This window comes from Nyctibius grandis, chromosome 5, assembly GCF_013368605.1.
Source record: "Nyctibius grandis isolate bNycGra1 chromosome 5, bNycGra1.pri, whole genome shotgun sequence".
Classification (NCBI taxonomy): Eukaryota; Metazoa; Chordata; class Aves; order Nyctibiiformes; family Nyctibiidae; genus Nyctibius; species Nyctibius grandis.
The window spans coordinates 33,790,670-33,804,000 of NC_090662.1; positions in this window are offsets into that span (position 1 = coordinate 33,790,670).

A 13,331-nucleotide genomic window follows, 5' to 3' on the forward strand; every position below is an offset into this window, starting at 1 on the left:
AAAATTGATAGATTCATTAATTCACAAAGAAAACTCAAAATCCTCCTAACTAGTCCAAGAGGGGGCTAAATCATCAATCACTTCTAAGGCAATATACCTCAAATTTAAACACCTATTCACAACCACTTAAATGATTTGATATGTTTTGAAGCATAGATCATAAAACTCTCTAGTATGTCTTCAGAAAAGTGATTAAGTAATGCAAAATCTCTTCCATGTTTTTAAAAGAAAAAATACAACAGACCATCGAAAATTAAGAGATTAATATACACACAAGAGTTCATTTGATGGAGATAAATCTTCTGTGAAGTACTGAGATTTATTAACATGCTAGAAATAACATGATTTTCTAGAAAATGATTACACGGTTAGAGCCAATAATATCTCACTCAGGAAGTCCTTATGCCAACTGACTGCAAGGGAATTCGTGATGAGAAAGCCATTCCAGGCACTTGCCCTAAATAGAGTCATCCAGTCTCTAAGGTTTCCAAAGTAAGGAGTACATGTTTTTGAGGACAACACATGCAGAAGCAAAACATCTAAGCCATCATTCCAAATCTTGGTCTTCATGGCAACCTGGAAGGGGCCACTGCACAGACAGTGGGTCACGCAGAGATTTCTGGTTCTAGCCCAGTCCCTCTCTTGCCACCGTTCTTCCAGAAAGGGTGGGAAGGATGAAAGTTTTGCACCTGGAATAGCTGCATAAATATAACTTTTATTATGTAAGTGCATGGAACCTGACACTGAGAAGAAGAAATCTGACGATTTCTAACCTGATAATTTTGTGTCAAGTGAAAGATATGAAACACCCCAAGCTAGAGTAAAGTGAGGTCAAGAATGTTTTGCTAATGTTGGGCCCCAAGTGAAAGATGGTCTTTATATATATATAGGTGAAAGAAGGTTAAAACTATTTGCTTGTGTGTTTTAAAGGAAAAAATATTTCCTCAGTGTTTCCATTGCCAAGCAGGGCACTGAGACCTGTAAGTAGAATGAAAATCCATCAAGATGAACAGGGCTTTGTGGAGTTAGGGATCATGAGATGTAGCATCCATTGCAACTACTTTAAGAACCACCCTGATAAATATCAATATTAGTTAATATTTCTAATGGTTTATAAAAAGTGTTACTTATTTACTCTGATGATGTATATCCAAAGCGAGAATGTGGTCATCATTCACACATACCAGGTCCAGAGCCACAACATCCACCCTTCCAAACAAATAGAAACTGAAGAGAAAAACCTTTTGAGTTTCAGAGCTCAAATTCATGTACATATTTAACTTATACTATTTAACAGCATGACAACACAGAAAAGTTTGCCAGCTGGGCTTCAGTTATTCACAAATGCAAGGTAATGCACACTGGAAGGGGATAAAATATGAAGAGTTCATACACACTATAGGGCTCTATTGTAACTGCAGGCATACAAAAAGAGAACCCTGTCACCACTATCAATAGTTCCGTGAAAACTTCAAGTCAGTGCTCACTTTGGCTAAAGAAAGAAATATTAGGTGGTATACAGAGCAAGATAAAATATCCTCAAAATATTAGCACATAGTAATATAGATGAATAGCAGCATTTTATCTGGAATACTGCAATTAGTTTTGGTCATGTCTTCCCAACACAAACAATAAAATAAGAGGAAAAGAATAAATGTAAAGACCCTGAGAAAAAAGTCTAAATTTTATGTATCTAGTCTTGAGGGCTTTCCTTTGTAATCACATCAGTTCCCGGTGTATGAGCTGAATAAGAGACAAAGACAAACTTAAGATCTCCAGTGAATAAATTAGTCAGAGTCTAGATATTTAGTGCTGAATTGTGTGTATAAAGGACTTGTAGGGAATATTCTGTTCATCCACCAAGAATCTGTTCTGGCAACTCTCTCCTGAGCAGAGCTATATAATGGAGCAGAGTTCACTCAAATTAAAAAAAAAAAAAAGAAAAGAAAAGAAAAAAAGGTTGATGGTGGTGGTAATATCTGTCCTTCTCTTACTTCAGTCCTTGGGAAAGCAGTGGAACAGTCCTCCTAGAAACTATTAGAAGCCAAATGAATCAGGTGATTGGGAAAAGCCAGCACAGATTTACCAAAGGCAAATCATGCCTGACTAACTCATCCCCTTCTACAATGAAATAACATCTTCTGTCAACATTGGAAGAGTAGTGAATATTGTTTACCTGGACTTCAGCAAAGTATTTGACACTGTTTCCCAAAGCCTTCTCCTGGACAAACCGGCAAGATACAAATTGGATGGGTGGTCTGTGAGATGGGTAGAAAATTAGTTAACACACCACACTCAGAGGATGCTGATCAATGGTTTTTACTCAGGCTGGCAGTCTATCTATCTCAAGCGGTGTCCCCCGGGGATTGATACTGGGCCCCACACTGTTCAAACATCTTCATAAATAATCTGGACAATGGGATTGAAAGCAGATGACACTAGATGAGGTGGTAAGGTGGACGTGTCAGAAGGGAGACCCATCTTACAGCGAGACCTGGACAGGCTGAAAGAGTGGGCAAGCTAGAACTGTAGGAAGTTGAATAAAGATAAGCACAAGGACCTTCACCTGGGAAATTTTTTACAGTTGGAACAATCATTCAACTTCCCCAGGGATGTGGCAGACTTCTCAACACTGTAGATTTTCAAGATGCAATTGGACAGGGCACTAGGTAATCTCATCTAGGCTCCCTTTCCCACAAAATGATGAACCATATAATCTACTGAGGTTCCTTCCAACCTGGGCTGTTCTATGATTCTATGATTCCCTAGATTTTGTATTATAGCTACACAAAACTGGTTAAAGAAATGTATCTGTGGTCTGAGGGGACTTGGACCTTCCTCACAGCAGATGGCTCACTCTCCAAGACTGCCCTATGTAGCCAAGAATGTTTAGGCAGCAGGAAGCCATGTTCTTGGGCAAGAGAAGGGGTAAGAGGTATCCCAGACTCCGCTTTTTGAAACCTGAGGAGGTTACATTAGACCTTCACTGCAGTAATTGGGTAAAACTCTAGAAATATTTATGGGGTCACAGATCAGAAGTACAGGTCTTTCACATTCATGGTTGGTTGTCTCAAACACTGAAAGTAAAGCCGAGTTCTGTCTTGTCTGCTCTTCTTCTGTTCCTGTAACTCCTGTATCCTTGACTGCATGTAACTCAGTTTCAATAGGAAAATGAAAGGTGCACCTGCTAGCGTACTCTAAATCCAGTAGGTAGACCATATGCTTAGAATGACAGGGCACAAAGCTCAGCCTGCCTAAGACTGGCATGATCTTAAAATCAAAACTTCCTTCTTTTTGGAAAATCAGTCTGAACAGGTGGCTGCTATACAGAAAATAAATAGAAACTTGCCTAATGACTATTATATAGTCTAGGTGAAGAGTTCTGATTTAGATTGACTAAACAAGAATATAACAAAGATATAAGGAATAATGAATATGAACTAGAGAAGATCAATGCCCTTAATAAACTTCTTTTATAAAACAGAGGAACAGGAAAATAAAACAAACAGCAAAGTAGTAAAAGTAAATGAATAGGAGGAAAGTGTAGTTTATGCTATAAAACCAACAGCTGAAAGTCTTGAAAGGGTGTCCAAGGATGGAACAAGTTTAAAAGATTACATACACACACTTATGCATATGTATGTACAATACATTGAAAACATCAAAAATTGTATGAGGAAAAATGTTAAAGAATGTGCTTTAGGAATAACACAAAGTTCTAAGAGCACCAGACAGAATAATTTATAGAGTATTAAACTGCCATCCACTTCAGGATTGTGTATACATCCTTTTGAAGCAGGTTTTTGTGTTCACTGCAAGAGACAGGCTATTAAACTGGAAAAATCATTGGTCTGCATCAAAATGGCAGTTCCTGTATTTTTCCTTGTTTCCTATCTTCCATATTATCTTGACAGTTATTAAAAATCATTATCCATTGAAATAAATATGCTGCATTCACATGTGACTTAGAAAACTGTTGTTGCTAATGTAAAAATTAAGATTAATCGCTATTTATCATCAGATCTCTATTTCTAATATAAAATAGAGTTATCTGAAAGTCTTCATACATCTGTCATGCCGCATTGATCTAAATTATACTCATAGAAAGCTTTCCTCATTTTTTTCATGGAATGACACAGGATTTTTTATCTTACCTCTGTAAGGTTGTTGCAGGTTGTATTTTTTTCCTGTTGACTTAGAAACTCCTGCTATTGCAGTTGTGGTTCAAACTGTAATTTGGAATCATCAGAAAAGGCATTATTTTAAATGTATCATCTCTCTGAAAGGTCTTAGAGGATTGCCTTGATCTCCTTTGTAACAGAAAATAAATGGGAAAGAAAAGACCATTACCATAACTGCACCTTGTCTGTCTTTGCAGTTATTTGAACATGAGCATCATCCCATAACATTCCAAACAAGGCACATTATGAGCTGCCTAGGGAAAGGAATATTACTTCCTCTATGTGCTAGAATCACTCCTGGCACAACAAGGTGAAAACTGCACTGCTTTCCACTAATAAGGCTTGTCACATGAAGAAAGAATTTAACTCTAGTTCTGTCAGGAAACCAGATTTAATTTCCATCTCGAACTCTAGATGGGTAGAGTGCCAAAGGGGTATCCTGACTCATTCATAGCACAATTCTCTTCCCAAGCATATCCATACTATTGTTACTTTGAGCAGCAATGCTGGCTCTTCTGTAGAGGTAAGATAGCACCTATTCTACTTTGGAAAGTTTGTTTGTGATGAAGAATATAAGGATAAAATATCTTTGCTTTTCATCTTTTTCTTTAGGTATCTGCAAATGTTGCCTGACAGCATGATCGTTTAGCCTTTGCCTGTACTTGGTGCTCCAACCTGTTCTGTGTGCTGTGGTTAGGATAAGTATGAGTAGATAAGCAGGGAAAGAGAAGAAGATGATCTGAAAGATGGACAGGGAAATTGTTTGTTTTCTTAATGTAACTACAGTTTTACACAATCCCCTTTTGTAGAAGAGTTATAATTCTCTGCAGATAATGGTGCGTATTTTCCTCCTTGCTTGAAGACAGATTCATTCACAACATGCAAGATGATCATTGCGTTAGAGAAAAATATTCACAGGCTTGAAGGGTTTGCTTTTTGAGCATCCACACAGACAACATCCCAAGATCCCACCAAAAACTGGACTAGTGTCAGATAAACCGAAGAGAATAGAGAACAGAATAAACTTGTAGCATATCATTAAAATTCAAATTCATGCAAGCTAATTGCAGATCACAGAATCACAGAATGGTTCGAGTTGGAAAGGACCTCTGGAGATCATCTAATCCAACTCCCTGCCAAAGCAGGTTCCCCTAGAGCACATTGCACAGGGTTGCGTCCAGGTGAGTTTTGAATATCTCCAGAGAAGGAGACTCCACAGCCTCCCTGGGCAGCCTGTTCCAGTGCTCTACCACCCTCAAAGTAAAGAAGTTTTTCCTCATATTCAGATGGAACTTCCCGTGTTTCAGTTTGTGTCTGTTGCCCCTTGTCCTGTCACTGGGCACCACTGAGAAGAGTCTGGCCCCATCCTCTTGACACCCACCCTTAAGGTATTTGCAAGTATTGATAAGATCCCCTCTCAGTCTTCTCTTCTCCAGGCTAAACAGACTCAGCTCTCTCAGTCTTTCCTCGTAAGAGAGATGCTCCAGTCCTCTGATCATCTTTGTAGCCCTCAGCTGGACTCTCTCCAGTAGTTCCTTGTCTTTCCTGAACTGGGGAGCCCAGAATGGGACACAGGACTCCAGGTGTGGCCTCACTAGGGCCGTGTAGAGGGGGAGGATGACCTCCCTCGACCTGCTGGCCACACTCCTAATACTTTATGCAAAAAAAAAAAAAAAAAAGAAAAGAGGATTTAGTCCTTTTAAGCTCTTCCTGTAATGAATGGAAATAACTATGCACCTCTAGAAAGCAATGTAGACTGCCTAAATTCTGAATCCAAGTGGACATGTCTAAGGAACACAAAAAGATTTACACCCCAGTGGAAGACAGGGTAGCCCATGGCCCAGACGATCCCATGAGCTTCCTAGTTTATGGATTACAAAAATGATATTATATTAACGTAAACAGCTAAGATCTTTAGCCTGCAAAACATCAAAACATGGTTTCTATGAGTATACACTATAGTATTAAATTTTTATATTCATTAATGAAAAACTTAGTCACAAGCCTGGCCAGTAACTTAGTGTTATTGTTGTCTAGATCATAACCAATATTAAATTATATTAAAAGAGCAGAAACCCTAACACATGCCCATATATCTGTGTGTGATTGTGGAACCAACATTAGTTGCTGTTAGGTGACAGTTATTGTCATTATGATTGCAGTATCAGGGAAAAACTTATTAAGCAAGTTCATAAAACAGCCTTCTCCTAACAATTCTGTTTCTTCATCTCCTTGTTATGTAGGAACAGACAACAAAGAGACAAAAGCTATTGTACTTATTTGACAGTTATACTAAATAACACAATTTTCTTTTCTTCATGGTCATTCCCACTGTAAATTTATCTTTTGATGTCGTGCTACTAGTGACAGCACGGAAACAATGTCTTTTTCCTTTTATCATGTACCTCTTAGAATTTTGGACCAAATGTTTTTGTTGTATACTAATCAGACAAGGAAAAAAAAAAAAGCATACTGAAGAAAAAACTAAGACCTAATTTGAATCTGCTGATAGTGTAGTTGCTCCCCTTAGCCTGATCCATAGCTGAAAGAGCTGTAACAGAAGGGGAGAATACCATGCCTTGACAATACATAGAAGTATTGTGCCAAGAAGATGAAGAGCAGCCAAACAAAAGGACTTCTTTCGTCTAATGTGTGCCACCAACATACTTTCCACAATGGCTCTCTCTGCCATTGGAAATTTGGAAAATCATATTGTGAGAGGCAGAAACAGAACAACTACAGGATGTAAAAAATCATCTCCTAGAGGATGGGAAATATCTGTATCCCATTCCCCAGAACACATATTATTAAAAATGAAACAGCTACAGTACTGCTATGAATTGATTGGGACCAAGGAGCCTCTTTCTCCCATTATATCTCCAGTATATAGAACAGAGCACTTGGTTCACAAAGGGCTTGATCCTGAACTTGTTTAAGCCAGTAAGGACTCTTATGACTTCATTTAATTTGACATCACCTACATGTGGGGTCAATGGAATACATATAGCAAAGTTTGCCTCTTATTCTTTAAAATATTATAATTTAAAGCTGAGGCTTCCAACCTCTTTGGAGCTGTGATCTGAATTATCACTCAGAAAAAAAATAATCTTGTGACCTTCATCCCCTCAATTTCAATGAACAAATTAAAAATATATATCACTTTTATTTGTTCCTATTACTTCATAATTCTCACCATTTTCAAGGTAGAACTTTTACTGTTGTATATTTTACTTTTCTGAATGTGTACTGCAATTATGAACTAATTAGATATTAAAGCCAATTATTAGAAGTAGTTTTAAAAGAAACTAATATAAATGTAAGTAGGATGCTGGTACTTGCTCGGCAAAGGTAAACTATTTGATAATTACAATTGCTAAACTCAATATTTCTGATGTACAAGCAAAGTTCGTAAGCAATGAAATGGGTCAGCTACCTTTTTGCAGGTAAATCATCTAACAATCCACCTCTAGGCCAATGTAATATGTCCATGTTATACTAATGATTTATTCAGTAGCTCAATATTCATTCCATAAAACCTGAATTCTATAAAGCTTTGTCAGGAAAAAAAATGATTACATGGTCTCATAATTTCGTCAAATGTATGTACCAAACACAGACATATTTTCATCTTCTTCAGCAAAAGTGTAATCCATCAAACTCAGAGGACCCATCACAGAGTTGCTATATCAAACCTTATTGACATGTGCCAGTGGCTTATTTATTGTCTTCAGACACTGAGTCATCTTTTTTATTTCAAAAATCTGTAAACCAGGAACAGGTTTTTAATCTGGATTTTTTATATAATATAGTCCTAAATTCAGGGTTCCCGGTTGCAGATAGAATCATCATATATCAGATCACTAAACAAAACATACATTTATCAGAGAGAGACATGTCAAGGAGAGGAGCAGGAGGCCACAGCAGCTACAAAGGATGCTGGTTCAGAACTCCTCACAGCAATTTCAGAAGACAAAAGAAGCCTGCAAGGTGTATTGACTAACCCTTAACTATACATGTCTTATAAAATACTTTTAATATCTTAGGATGAAAGGCAAATATGAAAGATGAATCAGTACCAGCCTCATTTCTCCAAACCTTCACTTTAGAAGAAAAGTTTAAGTAGGATCCTAAGCATATATACCTCTTTGCTTTTCAAAAATGAAACCCTAATAAATGTATTATGGAACTGAAAGTGCCAAACACAGTTTCCATCTTCAAGGCAGAAAACTAGAGCTTAGATTCTCCTCCATGCAGGGACTGAACCTGGACCTCCTGAATGCGAGAGAAGGGCCTCATCTAGCAGTTCACAAACAGTCAGGAATGAGAGATCCCTGGTCCAGATGGGGAGCAGAAGAAGCTTCAGGCTACACTAGCAATCGGAGAACTCCCTAGGAGAGCAATGATTATGGGTGCTTTTAGCTTTATAAACCGAGGAAGAATGTTACTTGTCTCCATTGTCACAGCGATGCAAAATGCATACCTATTATTAGAAGAGTCTGAATTCCTGAAGCATCTCCTAGGCAAATAAGTGTCCCAGTCACTAAAAAAATTTAGATGCTATTTATCAAGAGTCAATCATTGTTATACATGGCTTTCACAAAAATTTCCTATTTCGTACTTTAGTGATACACACACTGTCATACACATTGTTGCTCTGACTTGCTGGCTTCCGGAATTTTCCTTCCAATTTAAAGTTCATAGAGCATTCTCTCTAATCATTTTGTGTTCGTTTGTTTTCCTAGTGCAATAGTAAAAAGATCAGTTGTGAGGAAGTAGAGAAGAGTGTGGGAGAAGTATCAAGAGAGTACCCCACATTTGACACCTTCGATTCTGAGAGTAGATTTTCTTAAGGGAGGTTTATTTCCCCAGTGGATGTTCCAGGTTAACTATTTGAACTCACTGTATATTTGCTCAATGAAAAGAAAGAATATCTTAACATTTCTAAGCAAGGTCAAAATTCAACTCTTCTTTCCATATCAAATTCCTGGGGAAAATGTAAATTAATCTTCAAGATGTCCTTGGTTCTCCAAGTAATGAAAATACAAAGAGCCATTCATGGCTCAGGCCTTATAGGATACTCCTTCTTCAGCCTCAAGAGACTGATTAAGGGAAGAGAAAGATCCTCTGTCCTGCTGGGTAGCATATTCCTATTGAATGTTCCGGGCAGAATGGGGTGCAACTGAATATGTGTGTAGACATAGCTATATAGGGATTTAGGGAATTTAGGAGATTCCCTTTAGGGAATTAGAAGAATTTAGAAAATTAGAGGTCAATTATTAGAGGGGAATTTAGGGAGTTAGAGACCACCGTGTTTAGGCTTTCTAGAAGACTGACAAGTCAGGCTAGTTTTAAACTTTAAAACAAAGCTTTATTATATTATATTCGTTAACAATCCATGTTATGCCAAGTTATTTCTTACATTTTATCAAAACTGTTCTTTCCATTCAAGATGCCTAAGATTCAGCACCATCAAAATATTAGACAGACACATTTTGTATCTATTTTGTACCTATTTGTACCAATAGCATCATGATAGTGAAGAATTAGTCAACCTGCATGTAATTACTAATAAGGCAGAATGGAAATTAGTGTAAATAAAATGTCTTTATAATATTTATATAACTAAGCACAGCAAAAGAAGGCTAAACTAGACACTTCTATCAGCAGGCAACAGCAACTTCAAATGAAGAGTTACATTTTGTGCAGTATGTTTAAACAAGGCTACAAGTCTCTGGTAAAAACACTAGCCAATTAGCCCTGGTAATGTTTTTCTAGATCAATAAGCTTTGGCAAGAACCATTTTCTCACCTTCATTACCCAAAATTTCTGCTATTTAAATTAAATACTTTGTAAACCAATTTATGTATCTGCTATGATAATTGATTTTTAAAGACAGAGAAAAATAGTTTAATTTTGGTTTTACTTTTTGTTTAATATTGATTTAAATTTTCTACAGATGAGGCAGTGGAAAGCAATAAACTATTTTTGTTTTAATTTGATTTAAAGTAATTGTTTTCTAAAGTCATATTCTTGGTGTTGCATCATTTGGGATTCAAAGACTGCAAGAGGATCTTAGTCTACCAACATGGGATAGATCAAGTCTTTTTAATTACAGAAACTTTTCTTCAACTGTTAGATTTAATTAAATCTTCCTTTTTGTTAAATTTAAATCTAGGGCCAAATTCAAGCTGACAATGCCTCTTTGATTCTTGGTCTCAAATGGGGAACATCTCATTTGTTGTGAAGCCAAAATCACGAATGAACTACAGTTTAAATAATGTAAACTAAAATGAAGGAAAAGAATTATCTAGGTAGTTTTATTTACCTCCACATTTCCTTGCTTTTCTAAATTTTATTACATCTCACCTGAATAAATAGCATGACAATTTAAGGCACATAGACAAAGGAAAGGGCACTAACAATAATTTGTTGCACTTCCAATTTCAAATGTTGTCTCACTACAAGAGGAAAGGTCTATTTGTGTTTAAAGTTAGAATCTACTTCAGCTCATCAGTTTTTGTAAAACCATGTCTGTATTCTCGAAGGAAACAATTACATAAGCACACTTTTTCTTTATAAGAGAAATAGCTCAGTCTTAATGTATCCTCAACAAATGTAAGGAAAACTGAGACAGCAAACCATTACCCGAGTGAAGGCCAGAATTATATTCTAACACTTACAGCAGAGCTGTTTCTTTCTCCAGTTCTTTCTCTATTTCTTTTATTCATGTGGCCTTTACATCTTCACTAGAAACTGCTGTTCACCATTGCCATTTCCAATGAGTTTTCAAATCTCTACACCTCCTGCTGAGAAACTTCTCTAAAAACTTCCGGATATTTGGGAAGAGTAGCCTAAAGAACTCTTTTAGTGTACAAAAATGATGGAGGATGATTTTTTTTTTCCTTAAAGCATTAGTTAAATATAATAATTATAAATGTCTATTTATATATAAAATAAACAAAGCCTTGTTTATTCTGTCAGGATAATAGGTGGTGGAAAGAAGATACAGACAGAAAAGCAAACTTTTTCACTGTTTCCATTTAAAATATACCAAAGTAAAGTATATTTCTTGCTTGATGTTTTTAGTGCTTTCTAGAAATAAAAAGGACCTAGAAGTCAAACACCCATTTGCAAGGAGAGGGTAAGGTATAATTTCAGCCTGTGTCAACCAGAGTTCAGCAGGTTCTCAGAAGACCACCTGAGCCATCTTCTACATGATAAACACTGTACCTCCAACTGGGTAAACAACTATATAATTGTGTTTTACATTAGTAAAAGGATCTGAGTGAAAGATTATTTAAGATTTCTATAGCTGGAGATTAGGACAGCATGACCTTCTATAAAGAACAAAACTCCATAAATAATCACATGACACTTGGACATTGGTTGCTTTTATGACCACTTTACACCTTTTTGCAGAATTGCAGAACTTTTCTAATCGTACTGGATTCAATCAAAGGTAGATGGTAAAGCTGAAAATGCCGGCTTTTATGTAGGAATCAAAGCAGAAATGGAAGGAGTCAAGAAAGTGCAACACACCAGATTTATTCTTTCCTCCACATATTCTGTCCCTTTAAAAACAGTCTGAAAGTAAAAAATCTCAAGGAATCAACACATACCTAAAAATAATACTATCATTTTATCAAAATAACTTCAATAAATTTCTCAGTTGAAACAGAGGTGTATACCTGACTGAAATCCTCTTTTATTCTCCACTTTCACTATTTGCACCAAATGTCATTCAGATGTAACAGAAATCTCCGTATTTGCTGCCTCTTTTCTGCTACATTGTGAAAATTGCAGAATTCTTTATTATCTACCAATTCTTTTTATTCTTTGTATTATCATCATGGCCTTTACATTCACCTCAGCCAACAGAAACTTTGCAGAAGAAATACTGTAATATGCTGAGTACTAGTGTAACAAGTCTCCAGGTTTCTCTGCTTAATTCTGATTAAGCCAAAACATTTCACAGCTTTTCTCTCAGTTAGAACGAACAATATTTTTTGACATTAATTTTGTTTTAGTAAAAAATGTAAGTGTCACTTAATCAAGAGATTTTGTAAATTTGTGAGATTGTGTCAGTCAAAAGGAAGCAAAACTGTGTAACAGACTGTCCTGGTTTGGCCTAAACCAGGCCGATTTTCCTTTCAGTGATTTTTACTTTCAGCTAAGTCTCCTCTAAGTAAGTGCACTTTCTGAAACTAACTGCATGTTTTGCAGACAGTGTCTGCTTCCAGGACTGATAACGCTCGAAGTTCGTAGTTATCGCTGAGGCACCGGTAGGGATGTTGTGCAGAAAGGCTCTTGCTGTACTTGTTCTTAGAGAAACCAAGGTCACTACTGAATTCCTCACTGCTTACGAGTGAAGAGCCGAAGGGGGGTCGCAGCTGCAGGGGGGAGCGGACAGGACAGGTGACCCAAAATTGACCAACGAGGGTATTCCATCCCATACATGTCATTCTCAGTATAAACCGGGGGGATCACGAGGGTCTCGCTCTCTTTCTGCTATGGCTGGTGTCCAAGGAGGACTCCGTCTGTTTTCCTGCTGCCCCCGATCCCGATCCGTGCATTCCTGAATCCAGCTCTCGACCGTCGCTAGGCCCAGCCTGGGCCTTCCCGGAGCCTGCCCTGCAGTGCCGGTGGAGACGTGGCTGACTTCAGGGGAGCTCAATCTTGGTTTTGTATATATATTTGTATATATTTGATTATTTCTATTATTGTTATTATACTTTTTTTTTTCATTATTATAGTTTATTAAAACTGTTTTAACTTTCCAACCCGTAAGTCTCTCTCCCTTTTCCCTTTCCCTTTCCCTTTGGGGGGAGGGGGGGGGATAACAGAGAGCATCTGCCACAGGTTTAATAGCCGGCCCAGCTTTAAACCGTGACACAGACACAAGTTTTTGCAAAATACATGAGCAAGAAGGAAAGTGAGCCATATGGGCCAAGCAGGATGCTGAGGTGGGCAGGGTATTCTCTCCTGTAGATATCATTAATAACTTCATTGGTATAAGATATTTCTTCACAAACATCAGAAATATTTCTGTTAGCCCATTTCCTCCTGCCTATTCCTACTCTCACTTTCTTCTAAGCTGATGTCTACCATGCTAAGATGAGCAAGTCCATAATTTTGAGCCCAGCTATCTAA